The following is a 20,929-nucleotide window of genomic DNA, read 5'->3' as shown; positions in this document are numbered from 1 at the left end:
CTAGGGGTGCTGGACACAGGTAGGTGCTCATTAAACATGGAAGCCAGCTGTCCCCTCAGCCATGAGGGCTGACTCTCTGGCAGTCACACCTCAGACTTCTGACAGCTGAAGACTTCTGCAGAATTCAGCAGAATTCTGTCCTTCCCCAGGCTTCCCCTGAAATTCAGTCACCATTTGATGACAATCTTGTTGGGTCTCCGGGAGGCATCAGTTCTCTGCTCCCAGACTTTCTGGCTTTCTCCTACTTCCTATATTTTCCCTCAGGGCATTTTAACTTCCTTGTTCCTGTTTACTGAGCTCAGCTCAGCGGCAGCACCTACTTTCTATCTTACACACCCAAATCCCTCTTAGCCTTGTTCAGAAAAAAACAGAAGGCGCTTCATTAACAAAATATAATCTTCTGTTACAACATGTGTCGACTAAACCGTTGTTTTTCTTTCTCATGGGTCATCATAATCACTCTGTGTGGAGAAAAAGACAGGAAGGATTCTCCCAGGTTTACCCAGGAGGAGACAGTCTCAGATTTTTTGCCCAAAGTTTCTCACTCTGCCAGAGCAAACAGCCCTGAGCATTTCACAACGACTGCAGAGAAACCAAGTCAGCCTTGAATTCCTGGGGGATAGAAGTAAGGGGGCTGGGTAAAGACCACTGCTGGGGGCTGCTGAAAAATTCACTGTGGGTGCACAGTTTCACCTACTATTTAGTGGTTAGTTATAGCGCAGTGTAACTGCTGTGAGGGTACCTTGTAATTAAAGTCAGCTGGAGCTAGAGGGGTCATAGACTTCTTTTAGTAAAGGATCTAAACTCCCTCCAATTTCACTCTCTCGGGAAGCCACGTCAACTGCCCCCAGAACGTCCTCTAACTTAGCATTGCTCATATGTTTTTAACATTACCCGGAAATGTATGATATACTATAGCACAATGTGCATACGAATCACGCAACTGAGCCTGAAACAAACTCGCCCTTACCATGTGATGCATTCTTTTATTTCCTATACCATCCTTTTGTTTGAACTCTATTCACAACCTACTCATCTAATTCAATCAAACTACTGACAGAATGCCTCCAGAGAAGCCTTGCTAGGCCTGTTTTGGGAAACAGGAAAGATGCACTTGGATTTACAACATCTGTTTGTACAGCAAATATGGAGGCTTAAGCAACAGTCAAACCTATATAAATATGGCTCCAGTGATCCTGAAAGTCCCATGATGAAGCATTAAATGCCAGTGTTCCTCACCTCCCTTACCCTGTCAGTTCACTCACTCTTTGGGTAACATAATCAGGAAGCCCTGAGGTGCACCTGAAGACCAGGAGAGCCCCTACCTCTCCAAGGACAAGAACAGGTTTGGGGCTTCTGTCTCCTGAGCGAGAGCTGAAAGGCCAGCAGAGAGAAGGCATCAGTTGGCACGGAATTTCTGGTGCCTGGAGATGACCCCACCAGCAGAACTCTTCTCGGGGAGGGGCTGCTTCTGCTGCAGACTGTGCGTGATCCTTGGGGGCCTGCCCTACCCACCTGACGTCTGTGGAGCAGGGGAAACGGCACTTGCTGACTGATGGATCCTAGCTGGCTGTGAGACTCTGAGGACAAGTGAGATGGAGAGAGTGAAGAAGTGACAGTTTGCCAGACCCTTCCCTCGCCATGGGCCCAGGAGAACACAAAGTAAATGATCTTCCAGCACTTACTGGTTTTGCCCTACTCTAGAAATATCAACAGCCTTGTCCCTGTGGGAACCAAGAGGAAAAAAACATGAGCAAGTAAAGAAAAATCGCACCTGTTTAAGAAGACTCGGTAACATGGAGGAGGAAGCCCCAGGTGAACTAGTAGGAAAGGCAGAAAAGAACCTCAAAGAAAAAGGAGGGAAAAGGGTATGGGAACTCTCAAGATGTGATCACAGCACACTCAAAAAGATTCTTGCAAACTAACATACATGACTTTCAAATATAGCGATTCATTAGAAGACAGTAAATGCTGGGAATTGAATCAGTGGTCTGGAAGATATTGTGAGAGAGACATCTTGCAGTATAGAGCAAAAACACAAAGAAGTGGGAATCTGAAAGGAAAGAGAAGAGACGTGGAGGCGAAATCCAAGACGAAGAAATGTAGCAGCTGCTGTTGGCTGGCTACTCAGCCCCATTTCCATCCATTCCCTTCTCTGACTCCACTATGGAGACTGGAAGAGTAAAATGTACTCATTATCAGCTCCCCTTGCTGGATGACACAGTTCTGGCCAATGGGACATAAGCTTCCAATAAGATTTTCTGGGTTTTTAAAAAATATAAAATGCGACCAGGCACAGTGGCTCACGCCTATAACCTGCAGCACTTTGGGAGGCCATGGCAGGCAGATCATGAGGTCAGGAGTTCAAGACCAGCCTGACCAACATGATGAAACCCTGTCTCTACTAAAAATACAAAAATTAGCCAGGTGTGGTGGCATGCGCCTGTAATCCCAGCTACTCAGGAGGCAGAGGCATGAGAATCGCTTGAACCTGAGAGGTGGAGGTTGCAGTGAGCTGAGATTGTACCACTGCACTCCAGCCTGGCCTACAGAGAGAAAGACTCCGTCTCCGTAGCTCAGCCAGGGCTACGTGCTCCACAGAGCTGGTGGGAGCCAAAAACAGATGGGAGCCCCACCTCCTTCCGAGTTGGCGGGGTGGGAGCCCTGCCCTCCCAGGCACAGCTGCAGCTGCCCAGCCACAGCTGCAGACCCAAGCATCCCTGCACTCTCAGAGGCCCGGGAAGCCCCCTGCCCTGCAGGCTCTGAAGTGCCTGCTCCCACTGCCTGGCGTCTTCCTGCTCCCAGTGCCTGCTCCAATTACGGAGCAAAGTTGTGGCCAAGCCCGGGTACTCTCGTGACCCGGCTAGGTGTGCGCATGCTTGGATGGTGCTGATATGCCAGCCCCCTGCCGCCTCAGCCCCCTCCGGACTCTGGGCACAAACAAGCCTGGGAGGGAGGCTGAGGTGGGGCTGAGTGTGGCTCAGCCTGGGCCTGCTGGCCTGCCAGGCCTCGGCTGGAACAGCCTGGGTGCCATGGATGACATGTAGATGGTGGCAGGAGGCAGATAGACTCCTGGGTGGAAAGGGGCAGGTCCCTGGTGAAGCCCCACATTCAAGCCATGGACGGCCTAAAGCATAGGGCCAGGCTGTCAGTTCTGGGTAGAGTCGACAGCCCAGAGCGAGAACTTAATGGTGTTTTTTCCAGGCCCACCCATGGCCGCCCATGAAACAATCAGCACACACTTCCTCCCTTCTGAAGCCTGTAAAAACCCTGGACTCAACCAGACTCACAGAGACATCGGGACAACCTGCCTATGGATAGGAACTACCCACTCCAGGTCTCCTCTCTGCTGAGAGCTGCACTCGTCGGGACAACCTGCCTGCAGAAAGGAGTTACCCACTTTAGGTCTCCTGAGAGCTGCACTATTGCTCAATAAAGCACCTCTTCACCTTGCTCACCCTCCAATTATCCATGTGCCTCATTCTTCCTGGACACAGGACAAGAACTCGGGACCCGGCCAAATGGCAGGACTGAAAGAGCTGTAACACAAACAGGGCTGAAACACAACCACCCCCTGGATTGCCACATTGTGGACCACGAGAAGGAGAGAAGAGCTGCAGCCCTTTGGGGAGCTCAGACCTAGGAGCTCCCCAAGCCAGGGCTGTGACACCCTGTTTGGGGCTCTGTGGTTCCTGGCATTCCCCAAGCTTCCGGGCACCACTGCATTCCCAGGTGCCCACACTGGAGGCCACTTGTGGTATGCCTGGTCCAGCTGCAGCCTTGCAGGGAGCCAGCACCCATGCTGGCGCCTGGAGCTGCCCACCCCACCAGCGCTGGCATGCCTGGCTGTGTGCCATGGCCAGACCCCATGCTCACTCACTCACGCACCCTTTACCGCTCTGTGCCTGGCTTGCCCTTGGTAGGCATGGGATCCAGGCCAGTAGCGCAAGTCAAGCGCAGCCTGCCAGGCCAAGTACATGGAAGGAGCCCATTGTGCCCAAGCAAAACTCAGGCAAAGGCGCCACCGGCCACAGAGGTTTCTGGTTGGCGAAGCGGCACCTTCAAGGATCCTGTAACATGAGCCACTGTGTCTGGCCCCAAATGGCAATTTAAATCAGAGCAGAAATTTCAAGATGGGGGAAGACAAAGAGAAAACAGTAGTGAGCAATAGATATAGTTAAATCTAAATGAATGCTACCGATATGGTTTGGATTTGTGTCCCTCCCCAAATCTCATGTCAAATTGTAATCCCCAGCATTGGAGGAGGGGCCTGGTGGAAGGTGATTGGATTATGGGGGGAGGGTTTTCCCCTTGCTGTTCGTGTGATACTGAGTGAGTTCTCATGAGATCTGGTTGTTTAGAAGTGTCTACTACCTCCCCTTCATTCTCTTCCTCCTTCTCCAGACATGTAGGACGTGCTTGCTTTCCCTTTGCCTTCTGCCATGATTGTAAGTTTCCTGAGGCCTCCCCAGCCATGCTTCCTGTACAGCCTGTGGAACTGTGGGTCAGCTAAACGTCTTTTCTTTATAAATTACTGAGTCTCTGGAAGTTCTTTATAGCAATGTGAAAATGGACTAATACAGCTACCATAGGACTCAGCAATCCCTCTTCTGGGCATATACACAAAGGAAGTGAAATCACCACCTCATAAAGATAACTGCACTCCCATGTTCATTGTGTCATTATTCACCATAGCCAAGATATGGAAACAACCCAAGTGTCTGTCCACAGATGAATGAAGAAAGAAACTGGTACATGTATACAACATATATATATACACATATATTCAGCCCTAAAAAGGAACAAGATCTTGCCATTAGCCGCAACATGGATGAACCTGGAGAATATTACACTAAGTGAAATAAGCCAAACAAAGAAAAATATTACATGAACTCACTTATATATGGAGTCATTTTAAAAACTGAAATATACAAAGATAGAGAACCAGACAGTGGTTACCAGGAGCTGGGAGTGAGGGAGAAAGAAATGGAAAGACATAGGTAGAGAATACAAAGTACTAGACTTGAGGGATGAAGAAGTCTAGAGATCAAATGTAGGTAGATCTAATAAAATGTAGATCTAATTTTATTACTTAGAGCTCTAGGTAATAAAATTGTACAGTCAATGAGATTCATGCTAAATGAGTAGATGTAGCTGTTCTTGCCATAAAAACAAAAAAAAAGGTAACTGAGATGATGGATATATTAACTTGCTCCATAATAGTAACCTTTTTATTATCTACATGTATCCCATAATATCACCTTGTATACCTTAAATATACACAATAAAATTTATTTTTTTTTTTAAATCTAGGGCTGGGCATGGTGGCTCATGCCTGTAATCCCAGCACTTTGGGAGACCAAGGTGGGAAGATCTCTTGAGCCCAGGAGTTCAAGACCAGCCTGAGCAACATACCAAGACCTCGTCTCTACACACACACACACACACACACACACACACACACACACACACACACAAAACCTAAATGGATTATGATAACATGACTGGGTATGAGATGTATGTGTGTGTGTGTAGATATAGATATGTTTTTAAGTGAGAACTCTTGGAATAAATAATCCATATTTAAAAATACTCCAAGACAGCTGAGACCAAGGGCTAAAGCTGGGAGACTGAAAAAATATAGACCACCAGGGCACTACTCATTTCTCCAGCTCTGATCTGCTGTTGTACCAGGGGTCTAATCGGGCCTGTGTCTGCCTCCTTCTTGAATAGCCCAGAGAATTCATCTAAACAGCTTCCTACAGCAACTCCCTACTCCAGGGGCCAGACAGAAGTTCCAGACCAGTGTTGTCTCTGGGGACATTGACACAGCAGCCAAGTTGATTGGTGCTGGGGCAGCCACAGTTGGTGTGGCTGGTTCAGGGGCTGACATTGGAACTGTGTTTGGCAGCTAGATCATTGGCTATGCTAGGAACCCACCTCTCAAGCAGCAGCTCTTCTCCTATGCCATTCTGGGCTTTGCCTTGTCTGAGGCCACGGGGCTGTTCCGTTTGATGGTTACCTTCCTCATCCTCTTCGCCATGTGAGGCTCTGTGGGGATCACCTGCCTGTCCCTGCTGCTGCGACTCCATGCCATTCCTGGTGCTGGGGTGTGCTAAGCTTTACCATTAAACACAATGTTTCCCTAAAAACAAATGAACAGGCCTGGCGAGGTGGCTCACACCTGTAATCCCAGCACTTTGGGAGGCTGAGGCGGGTGGATCATTTGAGGCAAGAGTTCAAGGCCAACCTGACCAACAAGGGGAAACCCTATCTCTACTAAAAACACACACACACACACACAAAATTAGCCAAGCATGGTGGTGCACACCTGTAATCTCAGCTACTAAGGAGGCTGAGGTAGGAGAATTGCTTGAACTCAGGAGGTAGAGGCTGCAGTGAGACGAGATCATGCCACTGCACTCCAGCCTGGGCAACAGAATGAGACACCATCTCAAAAAATAAAAATAAAAACAAACAAAACAAAAAAATACTCCGAGACTAAAGAAGTTAAATGATATCAATGAAACCCAGGACCTTAAGTGGAGAAGAGGAGAGAATAGGGAACACAAAACTTTCTAAAAGTTTTACTTACCTAGAAAAATAAAAAGTAAGTAAAATATCTTATTGGGGAAAATGTAGCTATTTAAATTTTATGTATTATTAGAGAACTAAAACTTTAAGGTGGTTAGAAACTCCAAAGCAGGTATTCTAGAATTTGACCAAGAAAAAAAAAAAGGAAAGAATGAGATAAAGAGAAAAGAACCATGTTGCACAAAATAAAGCATAAATGTAAAACATGATGAAAGGAAGAAAAGTATTTCAGTTACTACAACAAATATGAATGGGTTTATGCACCTATTCAAGAGATTGTCAGTTGCATTGAAAAATAATCTAGCTATATGTGGTTAATGTAAGATGTACCAAAAACAAAGTGAAAAAGGAAAGTTGAAAATAAAGGAATAGGCAAAGAGATACCAAGCAAAAGCAGCCTACGAAAAAAAATCAGAATCACAACATTAGTATCAATGTGACAAGATAAAATGCATGAAAAGGCCATGCATGGTGGCTCAGGTCTGTAATCCTAGCATATTTCAAGGTCAAAGCAGAAGGATTGCTTGAGTCCAGGAGTTTGAGACCATCTGGGCAACATGGTGAAACCCATCTCTACCAAAAATACAAAAGGTAGCCAGGCATGGTGGAGCCTGTAGTCCTAGCTACTCAGGAAGCTGAAGCAGGAGAATCGCTTGAGCCCAGGAGGTGGAGGTTGCAGTGAGCTGTGATCGCGCCACTGCACTCCAGCCTAAGTGAAGAGTGAGACCCTGTCTCAAAAAAAAAGAAAAAAGAAAAAAAAAGAAGAAGAAAAACAAAAGCATGAAACTGGACGAAGTATATTATGTAACTTAAAAACCTTTGGAAAAGCAGCCGTGGCTGAAGCCTGTAATCCCAGCAATTTGGGAGGCCGAGATGGGTGGATTGCTTGAGCTCAGGAGTTTGAGATCAGGCTGGCAACATAGCAAAACTGTGTCTCTACAAAAAATACAAAAATTAGCCGGGAGTGGCAGCATGCATCTATAGTCCAGGAGGCGGAAGTTGCAGTGAGCCAAGATGGCACCACTGCACTCCAGCCTGGGTTACAGAGCCAGGCCCTGTCTAGAAAAAAAGAAAAAGAAAAGAAAAAGAAAAAAAAAAGCAAGAAAGAAAAAAAGAAAAGAAAAACCTTTGGAAAAGCTAGAAATCTTTATGTACCAAATAACGTAGCAGCCAAATATATAAGGTAAACATTCCTAGAAATGCAGACAAAATTAATAAAGCAATATAGTTGGACATTTTAATATACATGTTCAAAACTTGATATATCAAGTAAGCAAACAATAATCATGTATAGAGGATTGAGCAATAAAATCAATAAACTCAGTTTAATAGGTACATTTAGAATTTTTGGCCAGGTGCAGTGGCTCACACCCGTAATCCCAGCACTTTGGGAGGCCAAGGTGAGCGGATGGCTCGAGGTCGGAGTTTGAGAGGTCAGGAGTTCAAGATCAGCCTGGACAACATGGTGAAACCCCGTCTCTACTAAAAAAATACAAAAATTAGCCAGGCATGAGGGTGCATGCCTGTAGCCCACGCTATTCAAGAGGCTGAGGCAGGAGAATCACTTGAACCTGGGAGGTGGAGGTTGCAGTGAGCTGAGAACGCACCACCACACTCCAGCCTCAGCAACAGAGCGAGACTCCATCTCATTAAAATAATAATAATAATTTTTAACGCCACGAATACAAAATATATATCCTTTTCATATGCCCATGGAAAGTTTACCAAAAGTAGTCATGTACTTGTGGAAATTTTAATAAATTCTGAAAAGTAGAGACTTCAAATGAAGGATATGCTGATCAAAGCCATTAAAACTAGAAAAAAGTAAGGCCAGGCATGGTGGCGTCACCTATAATCCCAGCACTTTAGGGGGCTGAGGTGGGAGGATCACTTGAGCCCACAAGTTTGAGACCAGCCTGGGCAACATACTGAGACCTCATCTCTTCGAAACATTTTTTAAAATGACCGGGCGCGGTGGCTCACGCCTGTAATCCTAGCACTTTGGGAGGCCGAGACGAGTGGATCACGAGGTCAGGAGATCGAGACCATTCTGGCTAACACGGTGAAACCTCGTCTCTACTAAAAATACAAAAAAAAAAAAAAATAGCCGGGCGTGGTGGCGGGTGCCTGTAGTCCCAGCTACTAGGGAGGCTGAGGCAGGAGAATGGCGTGAACCCGGGAGGCGGAGCTTGAAGTGAGCTAAGATCGCGCCACTGCACTCCACCCTGGGGGACAGAGCGACACTCTGTCTCAAAAAAAAAAAAAAGAGAAAGAAAAAAAAAAATTAGCTGGGTGCAGTGGCAGATGCCTGTAGTCTCAGGTACTCAGGTGGCTGAGGCAGAAGAATTGCTTGAGCCTAGGAGTTCAAGGCCGCAGTGAGCTATAATCGCGTCACTGCATTCCAGCCTGGGTGACAGAGGGAGACTCTGTTTAAAAAAAAAAAACATTTTTAACTATTAAAGAAAAATTAAATAATAATGTTATTATGTTAAGACATATAGATATAAATTCCAGAAAAAATGACTAAAAGAATTGAAATCAATTGCCTCTGGGGACAGGAATCAAGATTAGGGAAGTATTAGAGGAGAAAACTTTCTATTGCTATTAGTCTTATGGTATTATTTGACTTCTTAAACTATATAAATATATCAATTTGATAAAGATTAAATTAAGCAAAATTAAAGAGTGAAGTGAAAGCAGCTCTGGAACTTTTTACTTTTTTTTTTTTTTTGAGACAGTTTCGCTCCTGTTGCCCACGCTGGAGTGCAGTGGCGCCATCTCGGCTTACCGCAACCTCTGCCTCCCAGGTTCAAGCAATTCTCCTGCCTCAGCCTCCCAAGTAGCTGGGATTACAAGCACCTGCTACCACGCCCAGCTAATTTTGTATTTTTAGTAGAGAGGGGGTTTCACCATGTTGGTCAGGCTGGTCTCAAACTCCTGACCTCAAGTGATCCACCTGTCTCGGCCTCCCAAAGTGCTGGGATTACAGACATGAGCCACTGCACCCAGCCGTTTCTTTCTTTTTTTTTTTGAAGACAGGGTTTTGCTCTGCCACCCAGGGTGGAGTATAGTGGCACCATCTCGGCTCACTGCACCCTCCACCTCCCAGGTTCAAGGGATTCTCCTGCCTCAGCCTCTCGTGTAGCTGGGACTACAGGTGCACACCACCATGTCTGTCTAATATTTGTATTTTTAGCACAGACAGGGTTTCACCAGGTTGGCCAGGCTTGTCTTGAACTCCTGACCTCAAGTGATCCAGGCACCTCGGCCTCCCAAACTGCTAGGATTACAGGCGTGAGCCACCGCACCCAGCCAGCTCTGGAACTTTGATCCATCCTGATATAGTAGAAAGAATATGGATAGTCAGTTAAAGCCAAGTTTGAATTTTCCCTCTCTTACTTATTAGTAATAGGATCTTGGACAATTCATTTAGCCTTTTGTCTGGGTTTCTTCCTTTGTAAAATGGGACACTGACCTGTACAGCCCCTATAGGAGAGACAATACTGGGCTCCAGCCCCTTGAGATAAACCCTGTATCCACTGCCCACCCCTACCCCAGCACAGGCAGGACCCCCAGCCACAGACACTTGTGGGTTAACTCAGCCCATCTGCCCCTGCTTTCACCTCCTGGTTAAAATTGTTGTTTTGGTTTTGGTTTTCCATACATCATAAGCATTGGGGGGTATTTTCCACAGTGTCAAGGTCCGTGGGTAAGGATTAGCCACAGCTTGGAAATTTCAAGTAGAAAATAGAACAAAATGGCTTTGAGAGTATTAAGTACAGGTGTTTTTATATCTACATCTGTATTTGAAAAGAAAATGTATCTCTTTATGCTTTAAACACTGTAAACAGATCACTGCAAAAACAAAAACCTGGGGCAAAATTCAAAATTGCTAAGAATAATAAAACTCACTTCTTGTGTTCTTATAAAGATTTGTTCCATTCCCGTGTTTGCACACACATGCATCAGGGAGCCCAATCCTTTCTCTCAGTGGAGGGAGGGCAGTTGGTGGTGACGGGTAGGGAGGCGGGTGTTTGAAGAAGCAGTCACAATGCAGCGTACTAAGTGTGGCTGTGGGGAGGAGCAGTCGATGGCTCTGTGCTGTTCAGGCTCGGCAGCAATGTTAGAGACCTGCCTGATTATCGAGTTGCCCAGCTAAAAGGACGTGGAAGAGGGTCTCAGAGAGAGAGCACAGTGATGCCTAAACATGGCTGCAAACTGGAACAACCCGGGGAGCTTTAAAAAGTACTGATGCATGGCCGGGCATGGTGGCTCGTGCCTGTAATCCCAGCACTTTGGGAGGCCAAGGCAGGCGGATCACCTAAGGTCAGGAGTTCGAGACCAGCCTGACCAACATGGAGAAACCCCATCTCTACTAAAAATACAAAATTAGCCGGGGTGGTGGTGTGCACCTGGAATCCCAGCTACTCGGGAGGCTGAGGCAGGAGAATCGCTTGAACCCGGGAGGCAGAGGTTGCAGTGAGCCGAGATCACACCATTGCACTCCAGCCTGGGCAACAAGAGCAAAACTCTGACTCAAAAAAAAAAAAAAAAAAGTACTGATACCTGGTTCCCACCCCCAGACATCCTGACTTAATTGGTCTGATGTGTGGCGTGGGCAGCTGGAGTTTTGGAAGCTCTAGGAAATTCCAATGTGCAGCAAAGTTCAGGAGCCGCTGGCCTGCATGAGGGCCTGAGGCAGGAGACTGGGGCTTTCTGTAAATCGAATGGAAAGTTGGTGGAGAAGGACAAACTGTGGGCCTGGAGAGATGGGGATGGGACAAGATTTAGGATATAGAATGGATGGGAGTAGGTGGTAGAGTGGAGAGAGGGAAGGAGGAAGAAGCTGATGGTGATGCCCAGGTTTCAGGCTTGGGTAACTGGATGGAGGTGGTACATTTTCTGCAATTCAGAACACAGCAGAACATGGTATGCACAGAAGACCTGCTGGTTAGAGATGATATATCATCTTGGCTCAATACATAGTAGCCTCAACCGCCACCGCCGCCACCACCACCACCACCATCATTATCATCATCATCATCATCATCATCAATCTGGTGGAGGCTTCTTAAAAGCCTTTGTGGTCACTAGGATTAAAGCAGTGAGGCTGCCCTCTAGTGTCGTTTGTTTTTCTTTCTTTTTTTTTTTTTTTTGAGACGGAGTCTCACCCCGTGGCCCAGGCTGGAGTGTAGTGGCACGATCTCGGCTCACTGCAAGCTCTGCCTCCCAGGTTCACGCCATTCTCCTGTCTCAGCCTCCCAGGTAGCTGGGACTACAGGCGCCCGCCACCACGCCTGGCTAATTTTTTGTATTTTTAGTAGAGACAGGGTTTCACCGTGTTAGCCAGGATGGTCTCGATCTCCTGACCTCGTGATCCACCCATCTCAGCCTCCCAAAGTGCTGGGATTACAGGCCTGAGCCACCGCGCCCGGCCTCTAGTGTCATAATCTGTGTATGACAGGCACTCCTGCACTTAGGCTACAGCCTGCATATCTCTGCAGGGGATGAGGCTGGGCCCACGTAGGAGCCAGAGTGGGAGTGGAGGGTCAGGGATGAGTAAGGCATGGTCTCCCCTGTAATGCTCAGGCCAGGATCTCCCAGGCAAGCCCCATTCTTGGCCCTACTGTGAGTAAGGGTCTCCTTTGGATGAGTCGCTGTCTCTGCAAAATGCTCACACGGAGGAAGCCCAGAGCAGGGAATGGGTGCTGGGCAGTCAGCCTGGAGGCCTGAGATCCAGTTGCGGCTCCCCTAGTACTTGACTGTCTGACCTGGAGGGAGTGCCTTTCCTGGACTTCAGTGTCCTCATCAGGAGTGGGCATCTCTGGAGGATGACGTTGTGTCTTTGCAGCTGACCACAATAGCGGGCAGGACCTACATTTCCCAGCCCTCCAGAAGAGACAAGAGGAAGCTTCTCATGTTCTCCAGAAGGGCCTTCCCAGAGCCAGCAAGGGGCAGAGAGCAAGTGCCCTGGAAGGCTTCCAGGAGGAGGTGGATTAATGAATTAGTAAATAGTGTCTGTGGCAAGACATCCCACCTTTGAGACACCGAGGAGAAACTTGCAAACACAGCAAGGCCTGGCAGCAAGAGAAGAAAGGCTGTGGGCTCTAGAGTCGGAGAAACCAGGCTTTCACTGTTGGTTCCCCCGACTGTGTGACCTTGGACATGTTATTTATTCCATCTGTGAAATGAGGATATAAACAATTCACAACAGCAAATGCTTATTTAGCCCTTTGTGTCAGGTACTGTTGTAAGCACTTTGTCTGTATTAACTAATTTAATCTCATAACAATCCCATGAGGTAGTACAAATTTTACAGGTGAGGAAAAGGAAGCACAAAGAGGTTATGCAACTTGTTCAGTCACCAGGCACGTGGCTGGTGCTCAGTAAATAGTAGCGACGCTGTAACCACAGAGATAACAATCACTGATTGCACTGAAACAGGTGAGCTTATGGGCAGAGTCAAGGGAAAGGCTGGGTGGGCCAGTGTCAAGGGAGAGAATTTCAAGAGACAGAATGTGATACCCTCCAGCAAGCATCAAGCACAAGGCATGGCTTTTTATTTGTGACCACATCGTGATACCCCATTGTCCCTAGGGCTTCCCACATGGGACCACCTGGGCAAGGAGGGGCAAGGGCTGTTAGAACTGGTTTATTCCCACTGGGTCCTGAAGAAGGAAGAAGTTCCCTTTCTCAGCTTCCCATGTGGCCTGGGGTGGTCATGTGACCTAGTTCTGGCCAATTAGATGTGAGGGGCATCTGCTGGGGGGAATCCTGGGGAAGGCTTTCCTCCCTGACCAAAAGAGAGAAGCCTAGAAGGAGACTTATTTTCCTTCCTGCTCCTTTCCTGGGATGAGAGTGCAGTTAGATAAAGACAAGATTGTTGGAGCTGTTGCAGCCCTCTTGCAGCTATGAGGGGAAGGCCAAGAAAAATCAAAGTTCCCAAAGAGCTTTTGACATCACTGAGCTGTTTCTCACAGAATCACCTATTTCCAGATGCCTGGTTATGTGAGAAAGATATTTGTTTAAGTTACTGTTACTTACAGCAAAAAGTATGCATGGTATCATATCCAAGTTGTTCCAGTGTGTTCATTCATTGGCGCACCATTCATTTATTTAATTAGAAGTTATCATTGAGCCAATCACAGTGGAGGACAGGGAGGATATGGCTGTCATCAAGGGAGACATCATTCCTGGCTTTGTGGATTTCCTAGTATGGTAGGGAAAACACCCTTTGAATACATGTGATGGATCAGGATGTTAACAAGAAAAAAAGCACAGGAATGCTATTAGAATGTAGAACAAAAATAGTTAACCTGTGGAAACATCAAAGAAGTTCTTGAAGGCTAGTGTTTATTTAGAGTTACATGCCATCATAAAGGGTCCCCAAGATGTAAAATGCAGTGCCTCAAACAAGAGAGAAGTTTGTTTTGTTTTGTTTCCTTTATTATTTTTTTTTTCTAGACGGAGTTTCGAAAAACAGGCAAGACAGGGTCTCCCTGTGTTGCCCAGGCTGGAGTGCAATCTCAGCTCACTGCAACCACCACCTCCCGGGTTCAAGCGATTCTCCTGCCTGAGTCTCCCAAGTAGCTGGGATTACAGGTGCCCACCACCACGCCTGGCTAATTTTTTGTATTGTTATTAGAGATGGGATTTCTCCATGTTGGTCAGGCTGGTTTTGAACTCCCGACCTCAGGTGATCCACCTGCCTCGGCCTCCCAAAACTCTGGGATTACAGGTATGAGCCACCATGCCCAACCTGTTTCCTTTTTCTTTTTCACATAAGAGCCCTGAGACCTCCCCAGGCTCTGCCATCCTCGATATAGCTTCCCTCTGTGGATTTAAGATGGAAGCCCCTGTTGTTGCCACTGCCCGCCAGTAGGAAGTGGGGAGTCAGCAGCTCCCTCTTTAAAGATGAGACTGTGAAGTTTTTTTTTTGTGTGTGTGTGTGTGTGTGTGTGTGTGTGTGTGTGTGTGTGTGTCACTTCTGCCCACATCTCATTGGCCAGATCTTAATCATGTGACCACATGTAGCTTGGAAGGGAGTCTTGGAAATGCAGACTTTAGCTGGTCAGCCAGGTGACAGCTAACAGGCAGGGAGGTTCTGTTTCTAAAGGAAAGAAGGGGAAGTGGTTCCTGAGGGAGCGTGAGCCGTCCCAGCTGGTGAAGGAGCGGGGCTATTTCCTCTTAACCATGAGAACAATGAGTCTTTGAAGAGCTCAAAGCAGGAAGTACCTGGTCAGGTTGTGTTTTTGGAGAGATCACTGTGAGCAGACGTGGAGAATGGAGTAGAGGAGAGCAAGTGAATGCAAAAGGTAGTGAGGAGGCTATTGCAGCAAATCTGGTTATAATGGTGACCTGGACCAGTGGGGATAGAAGGAAAAGCCTATATGTGTCCAGACACATTTTTGGCTGAGTGAAAAAATTTTATACAAACTATGGCAAAGACTAGGTGGTATTCCAACATGAATTGAAGGCATGTAACACCTTACTTTATTGCTGTATTCCATTGGTCAGGGAGTCTTCCAAATCCCCCAGCTTTATGATGTCATTTTACTGGAATTGAACTGGAGCAACCTAAATTGATATCATGAGAACTAGTCAACTGTAATTTCAAACACAGCCAAGCCTGGGATGGGCTCATGTCAGCTCCCCTACTATGATATGGGCAGGGAAAAAATATTTTGCAAATTACCCCAAGTGTACCACCCCAGGGGCAACATCAGTGGTCAAGTAGGCCATCTGGGGACTGGCGCAGTGGGTCACACTTGTAATCCTAGCACTTTGGGAGGCCGAGGCAGGAGGACCTTGAGCCCAGGAGTACAAGATCAGCCTGGGCAACACAGGGAGACCCTGTATCTAATTTTATAATAATAATAATAATTAAAAAAAGAAAGTCGTTTGACCCAAAGGTCACATGCATCCTCGAGGAGGTAGCATCTGAGGGGTCCTTGAAGGACTGGTAAGATGGCCTCAGACAAGGGGCCCCAGAAAGGGCATTCAAGGTTCTCTCCATCAGACTTCACTCTCCCTCTCCAGGCTCATCTCTGGGCAGGAAATGGATATTCCAAAGCTTTAATATGGAAACCTAGCTTTAGTTTTTCCTGCCTTTCTTTGCCATGCTCCAGGGATGGAAGGCAAATATTTTTCTCCCTTCTTAGTAAGGTCTGAAGATGAAAGGTCTGCATGTCCTGGAGGAAAGCAGAATGGTTTTTTTGGTTGCCAGTATTCTGGGTCTTATCAAAGACATCATGAAAGAGCATGAAGGATGGTGGGATTTGGGGGAAGAAGCTGAATTTTTAACGAAGCAGGACTTCCAGAGAGGGCTGGGAGAAGAGAGGACCGTGGGGCCAGGAGAAGTGGGTGTTCAGTTCCTCCCCCTAGCAATGCCCTGAGAGGAATGGCCAAGATGGGAGAAGGAGAGGAGCTCTGGGAAGTTGGGCCTCCAGGACCCAATGCCCAGCTAAGCGCCAAACTCCCAGGGCCCAGGATTGTCTCAGAAATAACAGCCACCACCCCCTTCCTCAAGAACCCTGCAGAAATGGACAGCAGGCATCTCCAAAGTGATCTGTGTAGATTAATGACCAGTAAAGGCACACCCCAGATGCCCTGGCACTATGGACGGCACCAGGAGGGGGATAGTGGGAGCCCAGGAGTAATAAGTTGGATTTCCCTGCCAGTGGACGAGATGAGGACTCAGAGTCAAGATCAAGTTGCTTTTCAGGGTATAAAGAAAGAGGACGTTTCTTGCACTCCTGGGGTTGTGACAAGATTTATACTTGCTGCATCTCTCATTACCCTCCTGAAGGAACCCTTGGCTCCCCCAGGCTACTCTGACCTTTCTCTCAGGATTGGGGCTCATTCCCATGTCCCCTCCCTCATGACCTCCCAGAGCCACTCAAGCTCACTCTCCGCCACCCCTAAAGACCTCTTCCTCCCTCCTCTGAAGCTTGAAGCTCACGCATCACCCATTTGACAGAAGGGTATGGTGAGTTCTCTCTGCAAGGCTGGGTCTTGGCTACCCAGCTTGTCCAGGAGCCTCCTGAAGGAGGAGATGTGACCCTTTCTTCTAATTCTGGGCTGAGCCTCGGAGCAGCTGCTCAGTGACAGACCCAACCACAACACACAGGACTGGAGCCTTTCAGCAGGCAGGCCCTTTGCCAACTCCTGTCCTCACCTCAGCCATGCCACAGCACGTGTTGCCACATCCGCCAGCACCCAGAGCAGACACCAAGTTCCTTCTGTCTGCAATATCCAGGCTGGCTCTGGGATGACTCCCCCGTGACCCAACCAGCCAGTGGGTGTCAGGGAGTCCTCTCCTAAGACAAGCCTCACCCACTTCCTCCTCCACCTGCCATAGATGGACAGATTCTGCTGGAGCCCGATGTTGAGAAATGAGCACGTTTTGTGTTAAGAGCTCTGTGTACACCAGGACCACAGCAGATGTAAACACTCCAGCCTCTCTTCTCCAGCTAGATAAACTTCAGGCTTTCAGGGCAAGGCGCTGCCCCCAGCACACTCTCAGTGTTTAAAGAAGATGTCAGCTGCAGCCCGTGTTTTGGCAGAGGCCGACTCTCCCTCTCCCAGCTGAAGTCCCAAATTCTGGGCCACTGATGCCCAGGCCAAGGGGCAGGGGGCACAGAGCGCACCTTCTAAAGGGGCCGGCCTGGGGCCCTCTGGTTTATAGACTAAGAGGGGACTATCTATGAGAAATAAATCCAGGAGTGCTATAGACTCTGATATCCTGCTACAAAATCCCTGCAGGACGTATGGAGAAATATTCTCTTACTTTAAGCTTTAGGGCCTGTAAAAATAAAAATGCTACCCATTCACCCCTAACAAGGTGATAATTTAGACTTTACTCATCATTTGTTATTCATTTATTCATTTGATGTTTATTGAGCATCTACCATGTACCAGTGTGCCAGGCATTATACGGCCCTGCCCACTTGAAATCCCACCATTAACTTAGAACTTTCATATCTGTATCACAAAGACATAGATATAAATGAATAAATAATGTATACATAAGATTCCCCATCCCTCACTGGAGTATTATTTTACATTTTATTCATCATTTTTATTCAACCAACCTTTATAGGACACTGACAATGTTCTGGCCACTCCTAGACACTGGAAACAAACAAGACGCAATCCAAGACCTGAGAAGCCTTGCCCGCCATCAGTGTGACAAGGAGGTGATCAAGGAAGTGGTTTCGATGGGCCTCCGGGATGTGGAGGCCGACAGAACAGTAAAAACAAGACAAGGGGACGTGAGCCCCACCTCACTGGTGATGAAACCAGGCCTCGCCCTGCCCCTCTTGGGAGCTCCCGCACCTCTTTTTTTTTTTTTTGAGATGGAATCTCAATCTGTCACCCAGGCTGGAGTGCAGTGGCTGCATCTCGGCTCCCTGCAACCTCCGCCTCCCGCATTCAAGTGATTCTCCTGCCTCAGCCTCCCGAGTAGCTGGGATTACAGGCACCTGCCACTGTACCTAGCTAATTTTTGTATTTTTAGTAGAGACAGGGTTTCACCATGTTGGCCAGGCTGGTCTCGAACTCCTGACTTCAGGTGATCCACCCACCTCGGCCTCCCAAAGTGCTGGGATTACAGGTGTGAGCCACCATGCCCAGCCTCACTCCTCTTCTCTAAATGAGGAAATAGATAGGGGCTCCTGGGTCTTTGAATTTCATGGGCCAATATAATATTAAAAACCTATTGAGGGGGCCGGGCGTGGTGGCTTACGCCTGTAATCCCAGCACTCTGGGAGACTGAAGCAGGCAGATCACCTGAAGTCAGGAGTTCAAGACCAGCCTGGCCAACATGGTGAAACCTCGTCTCTACTGAAAATATAAAAATTAGCCGGGCATGGTGGCGGGCGCCTGTAATCCCAGCTACTCGGGAGGCTGAGGCAGGAGAATCGCTTGAACCTGGGAGGTGGAGGGTACAGTGAGCCAAGATTGTGCCACTGCACTCCAGCCTGGGCAACACAGTGAGACTCTGTCTCAAAAACAAACAAACAAAACAAAAACAACAACAACAAAAACCCTATTGAGGGAACCATACCGGTCACTGACTTTTTATTCCACCAAGTAAGGAATTTTAAAGAAAAAGCAAAACCAGGTCAACAACTACCATCCGCCATCACCATTATTTCATGAAAGAACTCAAACAGCAGGAAGGGCATGGTCTCGGAATGAAGGACAGTCCATGGAACCAGATTCATCTAGCAGAATGAAAAGTGTTCTTCTTCTTGTCCTCATTTGGCCCCACCAGGAGCTCCTGCAAATACAGATGTGATCCTTCCTCCTGTCTCTGGGATGATCATTGGAGCAGCGGCTCAGGGTCAGACCCACCACCGGGCACAGGACTGGAGCCTTTCAGCAGAGGGGCTGACCCTTTGCCAACCCCACGTCCTCCTCTCACTTCGGCCACCTCCTGGCACCCCCAGCATTGCCCTGGTGACAGGGAGACCCTCAGCGCTAGTGTCCCGCGATGCTGTCTATGACCTCTGAAGCTAGGGCCCAGAGCAGCCTCCCGAACAGAGATAGGCCACTCTCAAGAGCATCCCCCAGGCGCTGATAGCAACGCCTCATCCACAGTGCTTCCTGGAGCCCCCTTTCCTCTCCCACCCACTTCTCTCACACACCACAGCTCTCCCACCTTTTCTTCCTCAAACTCCCTGGAAGATCATTCCTCTCCCAACTCTGGTCTTTAAGCCTCTAGCCCAGAGGTCACAATTACACCAACCAGCAAGGCACAGTTGCCAGCGCACGCCCGTCTGAAGGAGTGGCTGCTGTCTAGCTGTGTGGACGTTGCCCTGCGCTTCCCAGGCCCCCTTCAAGCTGCCGGGCAGGCATATAGTACCAGCACCATGTTTAGCATCCCTGACTGCAGGCCTCGCCTCAACTGCCTTGACAACAATCACATGCTTTCTTGGGGTGGCCCACGTCCAGTGACCAATGTGGAAATATAAAGGCCTGGTTAACTTTGCCCCACACGGGGCAACTCTGAAGCTATCCCAGTTCCAATTACCCATGGGGCTACCAAGGCTATTGTAGGCCTAGACCACAGCACGATGCCGTGCTTCAGCCACACTTGCTTCCTGCCTTGTCTGCTGCCCCGAGTGTTGACCCCAGCGGTAGCTCCCTGAGAAACAGCTGGTGTGTTTCTTACACAGCAGGGTCTGCTTCCTGGATGCACGCAACTGGCACCATCAGCTCAGGTGTGCGATTACAGGCGTGAGCCACCGTGCCCGGCATTTTTTTTTCTCCTTTAAAAGGACTGGCCTTCCAGGCGCAGTGGCTCACGCCTGTAATCCCAGCACTTTGGGAGGCTGAGGCAGGTGGATCACCTGAGGTCAGGAGTTCGAGACCACCCTGACCAACATGGTGAAACCCTGTCTACTAAAAAAATACAAAAATTAGCCAGGTGTGGTGGCATACACCCATAATCCCAGCTACTTAGGAGGCTGAGGCAGGAGAATCGCTTGAACCCAGGAGGCGGAGGTTGCAGTGAGCCAAGATAGTGCCATTGCACTCCAGCCTGGGCAACAGTGTGAGACTCCATCTAAAAAAAATAAATAAAATAAGGACTGGCCTTCGGGATCGCTGTCTAGCTATGGACTCAGAAGGCCAGTGCCAAGCAGCAAAGCTGATCAGGAACCCCTTCATCCTGGGTGGCCCGCATCTTCCCCTTTCACGAGGCTTCAAACCATAGCACATAGTTGGAAGGCTGCAAGAGCAGATAATTTAAGGGGAAAATAAAAACTCAGATGTACAAGCTCCAAAACATAATCCCCTTTACATAAACAGTGGAGGTGGCGGGATGTTGTGGGGAGGAAGGAACTTGAACTGTGCTGAGCTTCTGTGACTGGTGACAGGCACTCAGGCATCCCGGCCCTGCACTGGGTTTGCACCTGAAGCTCAACAAATTCCCGCTGCCTGGGAGCAGGAGGACAGCAAAAAGAGCAGGCTGTCTTGGGCTTCCATTCTTATTTCTACACATTCTGCTCTTTAGGACCCTGGCCAGATGGGCATGAGACAGAAGCAAACCCTAAAGTACTGCTACTGTTGCCGCCACCAACAGAGATCAAAGGCAGAGACCCTTCTGCTAGGGTCCAAAGTCCAAACAGGCCACTCCAGAGAGGAAACAGGCACACAGGCACACACCCACGGGAGGAGTAGGGGCCCAGGAAGCACTCCCTCCCCAAGGGCAAGGATGGGGTTCCCATTCCACCCAGCACATGCTCCTCACATCTGCACAGCAGGGAGACCAAACAATAGATACAATTTCAGTGTTGATTGTTGATGAACTTACCCAGAAGTTCATAAT

The 20,929-nt window shown here is 48.2% G+C and overlaps 1 pseudogene; it reads left to right on the top strand.

The window, feature by feature from the left end:
* Nucleotides 1-1,796: 1,796 nt before the first annotated feature.
* LOC100971687 (ATP synthase F(0) complex subunit C1, mitochondrial-like) lies at nt 1,797-9,178 on the top strand (annotated as a pseudogene).
* The last annotated feature ends 11,751 nt before the right edge of the window (nt 9,179-20,929 follow it).

The sequence above is a fragment of the Pan paniscus genome, chromosome 8 (genome assembly GCF_029289425.2).
Source record: "Pan paniscus chromosome 8, NHGRI_mPanPan1-v2.0_pri, whole genome shotgun sequence".
NCBI classification, from domain to species: domain Eukaryota; kingdom Metazoa; phylum Chordata; class Mammalia; order Primates; family Hominidae; genus Pan; species Pan paniscus.
This window is presented reverse-complemented; position numbering and strand designations above follow the sequence as displayed.